This window comes from Spodoptera frugiperda, chromosome 18, assembly GCF_023101765.2.
Source record: "Spodoptera frugiperda isolate SF20-4 chromosome 18, AGI-APGP_CSIRO_Sfru_2.0, whole genome shotgun sequence".
NCBI classification, from domain to species: domain Eukaryota; kingdom Metazoa; phylum Arthropoda; class Insecta; order Lepidoptera; family Noctuidae; genus Spodoptera; species Spodoptera frugiperda.
In genome coordinates, this window is record NC_064229.1 from 6,497,191 (window position 1) to 6,511,412 (window position 14,222).

The 14,222-nt window shown below is 35.4% G+C and overlaps 1 protein-coding gene across 5 annotated transcripts in view; it reads left to right on the plus strand.

Moving 5' to 3' along the window:
* LOC118278255 (microtubule-associated protein Jupiter) overlaps positions 1 to 14,222 on the plus strand; it is a 133,601-nt gene that overhangs the window by 51,389 nt on the left and 67,990 nt on the right. The gene's annotated exons all lie outside the window — the stretch shown is intronic.

The window sequence follows — 14,222 nt, forward strand, 5'->3', positions numbered from 1 at the left end:
TTGGATTACGTAGTTATATGATTCTTTAAACGATCCTCTTTTAGATAATACTTATAAAACTTGATGAAGCTAATTAGAAATAACAAAATAAATTAACTAAAAAATCGCTTTATGTAACATCTTAACACCAAAAACAACAACGTGTTAGCTTGAGCTATCGAGTAGCGAAAATTGTGGCCAATTTCTCATCAATCTACCAACATGACTCGCCAGTTTCGAATGAGGCCGTCTAGACAAACTCTTCGACCGTACAAAGCCTCGCTCTGACTAATATTAGGATTAAAAGCCATTTTGTCGCGGATGACATGAATTGTAAAAAAAAAATATGTAATTTATACCTTAGATTCGAAAGTAGCAACGATTTGTACTTTTTGGGTCACTGTACCGAGCGTTCCAAAAAGTTTTTACAATAACCATAGAGTGCGTTGTAGAGTTGCTGGGTTCTGTATTAATAATAATCTGGTTGGTTTTGGTTATTATTAAGTTGCCAGAGTGATTTTGTGTGACTATTGTTAAATAAAGTTTAGGTCTAAAACGATCAAGGAACTTTAAAATCAATTACTTATTTACACGAATATACATTTTATGAAAGCAACGGATAATATATCTATTGTTTTACGTATTATCTACTAACAATGTAAACTGAAATTGTCCTGCTATAAATTAGTTTCATGTAGGCACATGATAACATTATTGTTGACTATTTTTGAAAAAAAAGGCATAACTATTTTTATTTGTATAGGAAAATTATATCTAGTGTAAAAGGTACTCTAAAATAGACAATACTACGTCACAATAGATCAGTATGTCCCCGCGTCATCGCGATCATTAGTGAGAGACGCGCCAATGACGCCCAATTTCATCATTATGCTTTAAATCGAGCCGTTATCATTAACTGTCATTTTGGGTCATTTCACGAACCGTTAAGCTTCTGTCTGCACTGTGGACTGCGAAAACGGTTGCAGTTTTTGGGGGCGTGTGTAGGAACAATACATTGTATAGCTACACTGTTAGTTACACGTACGGTAGCTAATTAGAGAAAATAAGACTTACGACTTACGACATTTAATGATTATTTAAACTTTTCCTTAGTAACGATTTTGTATCGAAAACAACTGCAAAGGACTGGCTTAAGCCAGCTCTAATTGTAAAGCTTGAAACTTACTATAAATTGGACTAAAGAAGATACGAGGAAAAATGTGTATTAACTTAAAATAAGTACATTTTATGAACGCATCTTATTCGGTGACACGCGTCATAACGAGACGCTCTAAACGTCACATTTCCCGCCAATTTTTCTGTCATTGTCATTGCAGTGTAATGGCGGACGCTCGCCCTCAATGCGATATTTTGATGAATCCCCGCAATTAGAGTAAAACGCTACTAAACAGTAATTTGGACGAATTTCCCGTGTTTAACGCGCCATGTAACTTTCTTTTTGTTGCGACGGTCAAGAGGTTAAATGGACTGTAAATACCAGGAGCCAATTTGATGTTTTGTAGACAATAGAATATATTTTCTTTTTACGAGCCTTTTTTTACTTTTCGCATTAAAATGTAGGTAATCACTTGTGATTTAGCTATGACTGTTTTCCTCTTAGAAACCGATTGTTATAGGATAAAATTAAATGACATCACGTTAAATAATTAAACTATGAATCTCTGTGTTAATTAGGTACAACATAAAAATAAGTTATTGTTTCATTTCTAACTATAGATACAATACTTACCTATTATAATAATTGCCTACAATTTTAGTTAAATAGTCGAGAGTTTATTTTGCATTCAATTTCCTTAGTATTATTCAAAAGCTATTTATTTTTATAACCAAACGCTTTAGGCTACATAAGTAGGTATTCAAGTGCCATTGAGCGGGGTATCAATTACACTCACAACATGCACTAATGTTGAATTGACCACACGAGTGAAGATTTTCACGTCACTTTCCTAAAGTAATAAGCAGAATCAAACGTTGAGTCATCATGTCGCTGCAACAGTCAGCTAATTGACAAGCCATTATTGGCCGTATCGCAATCGTATCAAGGGCGATAACGGTTTGCTTGTTTTGGTTTTAATTGAACTAATTGTGTTCGTGTCTATACGAGATTGCATTGAAAGGCGACAGATAGAATGCCAATACTATTATTGAAAGTGAACAGGAACATTGATTCGCAGATCTGATTATGCTAAAAGATGACATGATGACTTGTGATTATCTTTGTTATTGCATATTATGTGAAATGCATTGGCTTGGCCGTACAATTTGCAACAGTCACAAACGTACCGATACATAATGTAGAATCACGCCTCTGATTTATTTCTTGAGGGCAAAGGTGGTCATTCATAAGTCATATTGCACTCTTACTTTTTGTCGTTTAAAAGTTTAATTTCTAATGAATGATATTATTATGACTGTTTGGATTATACCCAGGGTGTATTCTACGCAGACAACTTGGCAAACAGCTCCCTACCAAAGATAATTTTAATAATACATACCTAGGTACTTCGAATATTTTCGAGCACGCTATTGATAGATGGTTTTGAAGGTAATACTCATGATGAAATTAGGGTCCTCTATTTATAGAAATAAATCGAACAAAATTTTACTGTTCGCAATAAAAAATCCTTTTACATGTCTTGACAACCTGTCTCATGTAACGCTTGTAAGCTCTTGTTCATATCAATTTGTCTTGTATTTCTCGAGTGATTGATTTATTATTAAATGAGCCGATATCGACACATTAAGAAATTGAATTTGACATATTGATTGACACATCACTGAGTTTTTGAATCGATTAGAAATTTGTAATATGTTGTTCGCTTATGTAGCGTTTATGACCTGTGTAAGTATAGGTACATAGTTAAATCGTATCATATAAATCTTTAAGATCTTCTGTTTCACAGACTCTGTATAGGCTCAGTCTATCTAATTAAGATAGTGAAAAGGACTTGTATTTGTGAGGAATTCAGCGACCGGGGCCGCAATTAACTGGGACCGCAGTAATAGTTGCCGGATCAATATATTTTTAATATTTGGATTCGATTCTAACGAAACATTTTTAAAGCAATGTCAAAGAAATATACTTGCTATATAATTTGGACCGCAGTCCCAGTTTAGTCATCAGTCATTATCATCCAGTCACCGAATTCCTCGTATTTGTTGCGGTATTCAAGATATATACCTATTTTTTTTACTTTACCTCTGTTACGGTAGTTCATTTCTGTCTGACCTGTTGTTCACTAGTTTTTCCTGTATATTTTCCATAGGGTATTTATACACTAGTGTTTGTTTACAACTGTCTAGAATTTTCTATCGACAGTCATAATACAAACAGAAGGCGTTCACAGGCATGCTTCCTTCTTTTGTAGTCGTGTCTTGTACAAATCAGATCGAATCACCGATAACATCGCAGAACGTGCGAAATCTTGCTCGGCCGCCGGTTGCAGCTGCTGCCAAAATATTGCTTTATAGATTGTAGATTTAGTTCTTGACAGTACATAGTTTAGGTGCGATTACGATCTTACGTTCAGTACCTAACTATCGAAATTCATTGAATTTGTCAAGTCTTATGAAGTTAATTTAAAGATTGTAAATTAATAGAAATATGGCAAGAGAACGTAGATGTTGAATGAATTCGTTACAATACGATAAGATGAACTGAACAATGATGATGAAAGTGGATTGATTATGACATTCAACTTTAATAGAGAATATTTAGTGAAGATATTCATTCACAAGTAAATCGTTCAAGGGATGTTGATAGTTCTTTCATGTCATAGTACATTTATAGTGAAAATAAGTTTTCTCAAATATATTTTTTGTTTAAACGTTCATCAATTTTCACATTAAACAAATTGACAAGACACATTGCGTACTACGTACGTACGACTACGACGTAGTTTCGCGCACACAACGCTAACGGCATCAGTATGCTCGCTCACATACATCTAGATATAAGTCGCGTGTGCCTGGTACATTCGTTGTAGCGTTGTGCCTGTATTCTCGACGTGTTATCTCCTCCGTCGTACACTGCAGTACACTCGAGTACTCAACGCAACCACTTCGAACAGCTGTTATTATTTTTATTGATTTATTGGGATAATTTGTCGAGCTCTGACTTTTAGGTTTAAGGTTCACTGAGGTATAAATTGTGCTACGTGTTGCGGCACTTGTTGCAGGCATCAGGTTTGACGCAAATGCGTAAAACATGCACTTAGTAGGCTGAAAACTGAAAGAGTGGTTTTTCGCCAGTAAGGGTCGGACTCTGTCTCTCGTCTCACACAGGGTGGGAGACATCATTTGATGATTTCCTTCTTCAAAAATAGTACTCTGTAATGGGTGGGTCTTCTTGGTCATATTCCTATCAAGTATAAAGTGACACCGTCTAACGTGCAACGCGTTACACTACATTAACTTGCCTGCACCGCGCCATATTGGTAATTTTGTGCCCTAGTGAATCCTAAACTTTATGCTCTCTTATACGATTAAGATTTTTGCTCGTTTTGTACAATCAAACCAATATGCTTGGTACGGAGAAGTATGAATCATTCGTATTGCTGTCAATTGCTTCGAGACACAGTTGTTCTCTTTTTTGTACGTCGCACGTGGCTTTGGGAGGTCAAGGATCCTCGTTATCAATTTTTACTTATTTCGATGAGGAGCGAAACGTGCTTCATCGTCTGTGTTTGTTTGTCCTTTGTCATTCTATAACTCGGAACCATATGTTTATGCTTAGTCAATTTGTTGCAAATTTCTTTGAAACATGAATGAGTAGTTTTAAGAGTAGGTATGCATTTTATAAGATTATGTCAAAATAAAGTTTCACTCTATATGGGAGTTCCTCAAGGCAGTATCCTTGGTCCAACTTTACTCTAAGTTTAAATCAGTAGCCCGTGTGCTACCAAAACTATATTCTGGTTTAAATAAATTAGGCATTAATTTCATCCCACCAACACATTGAATTCGTGGACTTTAGGCCTTTGTTACCTTTCGTATTAACGAGTTTCACCGCAGAATAATTACGTATGTAATGTATTCCTAAGCAGTTTGTGTTCATGTACCCCTAGAGAACACTTTCCGTTGTTATTGCGGTCCCTCGTTGGCTCGATTATTGTTGTTAATTTGTATCGCCTCTGTTTATCACAGTTTCGTATTTAGGACGCCGCCTGGCCGCCCGCCCCCTTTGACCGTGTCTTTCTCATACAAAACCTTTCAACATGGATTTTCTGTGCTGATTGTTGTGCATGCGTAATTGTTTTGCTATTGTGTAGATGAGATGTTTGTATTCAAATGGAATATTAGTAAAAAGACTAATTATTTTACTTTAATTCTAATTTGACGTGACACTATTTTGAGAATAATTCTATCGAATCGATTATTCCTATAGCTGCGTAGTCTAACTTTTTCGTCCCTGTTTCAATGATGTATAGTTGCCATTAACAATTAAGGACAAGGTACGCACAAGCACTGTATTGACGCCAATTGTCCGTCATTTCGAGAACTTGCACTAAGTAATTAGACCATGGATTATATGTATACGAGTATTAAGTGAAAATACAGATAGCTTTTGCTACCAAAACTGCAATTGTTTACCACCAATACAGGTCATTAAATCAATTACCTTTATACGTAGATATTACAGATACTACCTTTCCTGTGTTACCGTCAATATTTTGAGATAACGCGAAGGTATAGATGTTTTACGCTCCATTAAAAAGCGGCTAATGGCTAAGAAAATAATAACGGCAATAAATTGTTAAGATGATAATTATCTACACAATTACAAGGGCGTATCGGTAGACCGGCGCGTGCGCTCCTACCTCTTCGGCTTTCTTCGGCGCGAGTCGGTGCCGAAGTCAGATTTATGGATCACTTTTGTTATCCGCAGCTTTGGCCCCCGGCTATTTGTGTTTTATGTGTTTATACTTACTTTTTTATTAAACTACAATTGATCATCTTTGAGATTTGTTTTTGTTAGGTGTGAAGTGGAAATTATGGCCTATTTCTTATCTTTTGTTAAAATTATCTATATCTCTATTCTCTATTTACTGTTTTGCTTGTTAATTGTTTTACTTGGTGTTGAGTTTTCTAGTTGTGTGTGATATTTTTGCATAAGGGCGGAGGCGAAAGTTGTTGTTGAAACAAACTTTTATATCTTTTAGATCCTCAACAGGTCCTTATAATACTCGTACTAGAAGAAGGTATTAATTTAATATACACGTCTACAACACCACAATATAGGTATCTGTATGCAAGATCAACGCGATAACGCACGTACTACAAGTCATTATCATTATATTATCTAGTTACGAAACCAGTTGCTCACACATATTTATGAAATTAGATGGTATCGATTCAAATTGGTAGCATTATTCTATAGTGCGGGCTTATACTGAATGCCAGGCGTTTCAGATAATTATGTGAGAGTCAGGTGCAGAGCTTAAATTATAGACTTATACGCCTTTGTATCGTACATACATTTCTTCACCTTTCAAGTCTTTGGCACGTCTTTACAGTTTGATATCTCTGGCGTTGCAGGTGAACTTATGCATTGACGGCCATGTCGATTGATTTCATTTATATTTTAATCTGATTTGATATATTTCTACAAGTGTTGTAGATAGATTGTAGAAGAATAAATACGCATGGAGATGAGTCAAGCACACTCTGGCTCCAATTCCATAGCTGAAGTGAAAACATAGTTGAAATAAAAAGCTTTGACATTTGTTGACTTTTTCTTTCACATTTTCTCTGTCATCATCTGGGTAATGTCCGTGCGAATACAAATAGAGCCATTCGAAACTAATACTATACGACCAACTAATTAAAAATAATCAAATACTGTAAAAGAAAATTACCTTAATAACAATAAAAGTGCAATGTACCAACTCGTAAAAGTAAGGTTTTATGGAGAAATCGACAGTAAACTGCTAATGCCTATGAAGGTTTGTGGTCAATGGCTTTATGGCTCGAGATTTAATAATGAAACTTAACCCTTTTAGTACTCACTAAGCTAGTAGTAATTACATTACACTTCTTAGTACTCCAAGGTGAAGATAGATTGTACCATAAGATAGGTAGTAAATCTTATGAGTAAGGAAACCTGAAAAACGAATTGATGTGGAAAATTAATTTTGCACTTCCATCTTGAACATCGTCGAACGAACGGTGAGCAGTTAAAACAGCTTTAGACCTCAAAATGATCAGTCAGATGAATATCTGATGATGCCAGTAATTTCAAATAGCTTCATTAGAGGACTGACAGCCAGACTCCAGACTGACATTTTTAAATTAGTGTTTTTATTTGACGTTTATTATGGTCTTCTTGGTCTAACTAAATAATTGATTTTGACTTTGACTTCAATAACTTTCATTGATCAATCCGCTTGACGATTTATTAAGACTATGAACTTTCATGTTGTCGAGGATACAGACCAATGTATAATCCGGAGCTGCGGACTACTTAGCGGGTTTACCGGGGCTCTGACTAGAAAAGCAGGAGTAAGAACTGGGGTGGACTTTTTAGTCAGGAAGTGTCCCTCCTATTCGCCTTTGCCCAGAGGCGAGAGAAGTCATTGGATAATAATCTCCCGATTAACCAAGGTATAACCTCGATGGTCATACCTAAAGATTTAGATGCCGATAGAATTCCTATCTAAAAGGTACTCAATACAATTTTATGTAATAATCAAACCATAAATAATCACAAGAAACTGCATACATAATTATTATCTAAGCCTTTATTCGAGCTAATAGCGAAACAATGTTGCTTATATAATTCCCGTTTAAAGCGTCGATATTATCGTAATTTTCAAAGATTAGTCTCTGTACTATGCTAACACTAGGTCTCTTGGTGTTAGTATTTGCATTTCTATTGTGCTCAACAAATAGAGCTTTCGTTTTGTTGAGTAAAGCCTAAGGATGGTGCGGCTAACCTGTTTTTTAGTTATGTATTTATTTGTGAAATGAGTATTGAGACGCGTATGTCCATTGTAGTGTTGAGTTGAGTACGAATTCTCAATATTTATTTTAAATAAACAGATATTAGTTGAAAGCGAAGATGAATGACTTAAAATGTAAAGCAGATAAGTTAATTACTCCGCTGATATTAAAGAAATCCAATGAAATATATCTAAAAGAAAATTCAATTGGTAACACTCAAACGTTTTTTTAAACAATTACAGAAATAAACAGGCGGCCACAGTCGGCCAGTAAATTATAACGTACAAAAAGTCGGCAGGCAGTCTCGCTGCACTGATTTCGCGAACATTAAATATTGTAAAACAAGACAATATTTACAAGGTGCAGTAACCATGAGTATTGCGGGTCGTTACCACCGGTTTTTACTTGCCAATCGTTGGTGGTTACGCGCTCCGCCGAGGAAAATAATAATTCGTAAGGAAAGATGTGAATTTCACTCCGATAGAGGCTGAGGCAAATTGAATGTGAACTTTCGTTGTACAGGGAGGGATTGTGAGTTTGTGGGGACCCGGGGGCCACTTGGCAAACTTGTTTGTCAAAACTCACATGTTGCATTGCATTTTAAGTTAGATTTTCTTTTCTATTAAGTTTTCTGGATATTACTACAGTCTTCAACTGGAAGTTTTTAATTCAAAATTTATCACCAGTTTATAATATGATTAGTATGGTCTTACATCATTTTGATGCCGCTATTGTTATTAAAGGCGAATGTTGTTCGTAAAGGTTCCTCAGCGTCCAATACGGTTTAGGGCCCCACAGCATTTTCGGGGCCCTGTTTTAAATCCAGCCCTGTATCCGTCTGCGAAATGTGCGTGTAATATGAGGTTTCGGTGGAAAGTTATTGTCTGAAGTATACTATCAATGTTGATGAGGTCTACGGTCAGTTGTGATGGAGGTTTGTGCACCAGTACCTATGCATTTGATTGATGTTACAATGGAATTGTATGGTTTTGTCGGTTGAATTTCTAATTTTCCACATAAAATTCGCGGCTATTGTTCTTTATAGGAGTAGGTGAAGGTCTTTTTAGCATACAACTATCTTTCTACAGTCAAATTTTAATTATTTCTGATTATACAAAAAATGAACTAGTACGAAAAGAGCGTATTCGACGCAAAGGCCGGCAATGTACCTGTGACTCTTTTCGTGTTGCGGGTGTCCAAGTCCATGGGCGGTATTTCTTTCTTTTACCGTCAAGTGACCTGTTTGCTCGTTTGCTCTCTATTCAACAAAAAAAAAAACACAAGGATGTGTTCCGTGCATCGATAGAACACATCACGTAGCAGTCAGCCATTGAGCCATCAAGCTAGCCTCTTTGTTAAACATGCAGTATTTATTTATTTCATAACTATGTAGATAACTTGCCTTTAAATAGTAGGGAAATTTCTAGACTTAGGTAATAATCAGTATGTCAACTGTCATGCTTGTGATCATCAGATCAAAGTACAAACAAACATATATCGAAATTATGTACCGTGTAGATATCGTGTGCATTTAAACGGTTCCAGAGACTGAGTCAGAAAATCATTATGATTCTCAAACATGAGTCATTTTCTTTATAAATAAAATACAATTATTTCGTGGTTTCTAGTGATTTTACGAATAGTTACAGAAAGTTAGTTTTTTCTAAGCGAAAAACATAGGTACTTTATTATTAATGCTATTGGAGGCCCTATTGATTACCTAGGAACTGTCTTATTTCTGTATCATCATCATCAGGAATAATAAATTAAGCGATACCTGTTTATAGGATATTCTGCAAAAAGTCACTTGGACTAAATGTCTGGTGACGTAACTTCACATTGAAGAATCCAGGGTTGGTGCGATGACTTGGCAAGCGGTTGCTGTGCAATTTGTAGCGGGTTCGGTTCCCGCATGGAACAGTTCTTTGTGTGATCCACAAATTGTTTTTCGGGTCTGGGTGTCATGTGTATGAGAACTTGTATGTTTGTAAGGCCTAGTTTAAACAAAAAACCCGATTGGCCAAAACAGCTCTTCTTTAAATAAAATTAACAACTCGAGTGCTTAACTGGCTTACTGGTACCTAATCGTTACAAAATTATAACATAACATGTTTTACGATCGTATGTCAACAGCTGTTGTTAATAAATAACACATATAAAACTATATTAAAACATAGTTTTCCACACTTCCTTGTCTTAAGAGTCGTAGATTATATGTTATAGTATGGTGTTATATGTTACAGTTTCACATTTCAGACTTAAATCTTAAATGACAATAAAATCGGTTTTATGACGAAATCAATTATATGTTTATTGGCTATATAAAAAGTGGTAAAGTTTAATAGTTTAACCCTGTCGTGTTGGTATGTTGGTAGCCGTGTAATGTGTAGTTAACTTGTAGTTGTAGGATACGGGGACTGGGTCGATATGACCCGGTAATTTCACAATTGCATTGGTGGTGTTACTGGGACGGATTTGTTTTCAAGCTTCTTTGGTCCGCCTTTAGTCTGATCTTGGCTTATATGCGTATAAAAGGTTATATTATTGCAAAAAAGCGGAGGTAAATCTTCAAGTTGTAGAGTACCATAATTTTATTATAACTTTCATGAGACATACTAAATTAATGATTATGTTATCGGCTTACTCTCGTAACTTTTTGACGAGCAAATCGACTTTAATAAAGTCTAATTTTTCCTTATCGTAGCCAAAATATCGTAACTTTTAAGACTCAGTATAGACGGATCTACAGCGAAATTCGTTAAATAATAATTATTTATTTCACAAACAAATAAGCGACACACTTTCCTAAGCGATTGTCTTGAGCGAAACAACGGAAGTATTGAAATTCAATCATAACGAATTGATTCGCGACGACTAATCAAAAATACAATCATCGCGGATACCTACTGATAGAGGATTGATTTCGGCCGCGCGGCGAAAGGCAACAACTAAACTTAATGGATAATGTTTTATAACACTTTGTTAATACACTCAACGACGTACATAGGTACCCGTGTTTCGCCCGTGACTTTGATAGGATTACCCGAACGAAGTAACTATGTTATTTTAGAAACAATATGAAGTTTAGAATTGTTTTGATGTAGGTAAGTTAGTATCCATCATCTATTTTATTACATGATACGAAATAAGCGATAGAAAAACCTAGTTGCGTAAAATATTCTGTGACTTATTTCAGTAGGTGATGGTAGCTACAGAGGATATGCACTGTAGTTTCTGCTAAACCCTTACTTCTGTTTATGAATCAATTGGGTAATCGGGGATTGGGAAGAAGAAACTCAACGCAAGCGTTGTTTCACGTCGGTTTTCTGTGGGGCCGTGGTATCACTCCGGTTGAGCCGGTTCAACATGGCTCTCCTACACTTCGATGAATAGTCCGTTATACCTAATATGATATTTAGTTACGTTACCTTTCTAGTTCTAGAGCCAGTATGACAGAAGAATAAGCGACCAACTTCATTAATACTAAATCAGAATAGAACAAAAGCAAGAAAAGTGTGCCGTGAGAGCAGCAATCCTTTACTTTACACTTCAACAACTTCATTGTAATATAACTTTAATGAATTATAAGAAAGTTAGTTGAACTAATATCAAAGAATGAATCTGACGCGCCGCCATTGAGACTCTGAGACAGGACACATGAATGGGCCGTGACGTACTTTTTAATAGTTGATGCTATTAAACTGTCTTCGTTATCCAGTGGACTGGAGACAGCGACAGGTCTGCCATACTATGTACTATTTACTATGGTTCTCACCTTCTCGCTAGTATAGTTTTCAGTAGGGTTACGTAACTTTTTGGTTGGTTTTAGGATAAGTTTAACATATTAGTGGATTGTATGCGGTTTTATACAAATCGTCTCTTTAGTTTGATGGTACATTACTTCGGTTGTTTTTATATAATGATCTCGATTAATTAATTTGTTTTTGGAATTTCTATTTGTCTTGTTGGATTAGGTCGTAATTACAAGTTTTGAATGCCCATAGTTCAGTTTATGATTACTTGTTAAGTTGGTGAATGCATGAGGAAAAACATGTTAAAATGTTGCATCATTGTGTTTATAAAGTTATATATTACTAAGTAAAGGTAAATTGTTCCCATTCCATTACATAAAATAATATGCAGGATAATCCGTTTTTACTATAGGCGACATGGTAAACCTAACCCATACAGTATATTTTACAAAGAGGAGCTACAGTATTGTTGATTGAATCAGAGTGAGAGTCCTATTCAAATACCGCCATTGTTTCACTCGTGTTTAAAAATGGAACGTCCTTTCAAGTTGACTTGACGTTGTCATGGGAACGAAACGTCAGCTGTCAACCTGACGGAATAAATTTCGTCATAAAGTAATAAAAAAAGTTACTTTCTCGTAGCTAACGAAAAAGTTTTTAGTGCGCTAAATCAACGTCAGTGGTAAAAGTAATAAGATATGAAGTCGGTTTAAATATCAAGTGCTTTTTACTGTTGAAAACGCATTTGTCTTTGTGATGAATTTTATGAATAGTTCGTCTCGAATGGCGAAACATTAACACAAATTAGAGTTTAACGTTTAAACTTAATGAAGGAACATTTTTTTCATTGTATGTCAGTACTCTTTGGTTAAACAGTAATTTGTTTTTGTGGGCGATACGTTTTGAAAAGAAATAATTTGTTTGAGTGGAGTTATTTTCTGTTTGTATAACATTTATTTAACTATCCATGTAACCTTTGACTCGGACTTAATTACAAAGAATGCGGTGACTAGTGTGTGCATTAGAAATAAAAGTAATAGTTTTTGCTCATATTCGTCACGATTGTACAATCACTGAATTGCTGTATAAAGGATATTCCACTTTAACGGCACCGCTCCAATCCAGCAATAAACTTGTCATTTTAATTTGAATATTCAATCTTATGTCGTATGATACATTTCATAATGTTAATAAATAATGCTATAAGCGCGCGGTCCCGATTAAAGCATTTTCATATTGTTTTAAAAGCAAACAACGCCGTGCCGTGTCCGTGTTGTTTATGTGTGTGATGATCCTAAGATGTGCCCATTATTTTTCCAAAAGAGGAGGCACTTTTCTTGTATAAACTGAACTGAAGATCTGAAAAACTTTAATTAATACTTATCTATGCACTAGTAACCTAGACATACACTATTTAATTTGATTACCAATTTTGGAGTTTATAGTAATGACATTAAGGTACACAGTGGTGTCCTCTCAATTAGCCAGTATTTTATTGGCCCATTTCCGCCCACAATGTGTAATGAGGACTTCATATTTGGAACATGGTTAGCCATAAAACATCGCACCTTCGACTGACCGCGTGATTTCCTTTTATGTAAACTTTTGAGTAGTAGTACAATTGCTAGAAGAATTATTTTGTTTTGTTCTAGCTTTTGGCCACTTGTAACGAGAAATGTGTTTTAAATTTTTTTAATTTGTTCCTTCAAGTTTATTCTTGAACTGAATTGAGGCGGACTTAACAGATATTAACTTCTAATAAGATTGCGTTCTTGTAAACTTGTTTAAAGTTTTATAAACTATCTCACTCTGATATTTTACTGTGGGTGGCTTGAAATGAGGATTTTTTTATTTCTAAGGTATGTTTTACACTGTTGCACATTTCCTACACCCATAACACAACTTGCGGATAACACAAAGAGTTGCTCCATGAGGAAATCGAAACCGCGATACTTAACGCAGAATCCGGTTGCTGAACTACTTAAAAAAATAGCACAGAGCATCAGTACTTTATTACAAAACTCTTTTCTATTATTAAAGGTATAGTTTATGTTATATTCTTAAAGGTAACGATATCTTCAGCTATATTCTAATGGTCGGCTGTCATCGGGTTTCATCGGGTCGTGCGCACGCGTCGCCGATAACGCAGCGCATGCGCGCCCGGTGCGTGCGACCGCGTGGGAAACGCATTATGCCTGCTAATGTACAGTGTAAACATTGAATCATTTCCACCAATACTGTACAAGTGGGAAAATGTAACATGTGATTAGGTTTTTTAAAGGAAATTGGATATTTTATTACTGTTGCTTTTGACTTTGTTATTGTTCCTTTCATGTTGTTTCATTTCGCGTTCTCGTATTAATTGTGTAAAGATATAACTTTATAAAAATATATTTGGCGATTAAACGCACCACGGTAAAATATTCTAATAAGTCTTACAAAAATAAGTCTCGTAAATGTTCCTATTTTTCAGCGCGGGAGCAGCTAAACGAAATGAAAGTCGAACCCAACTGTTGTATTAACTTGTAA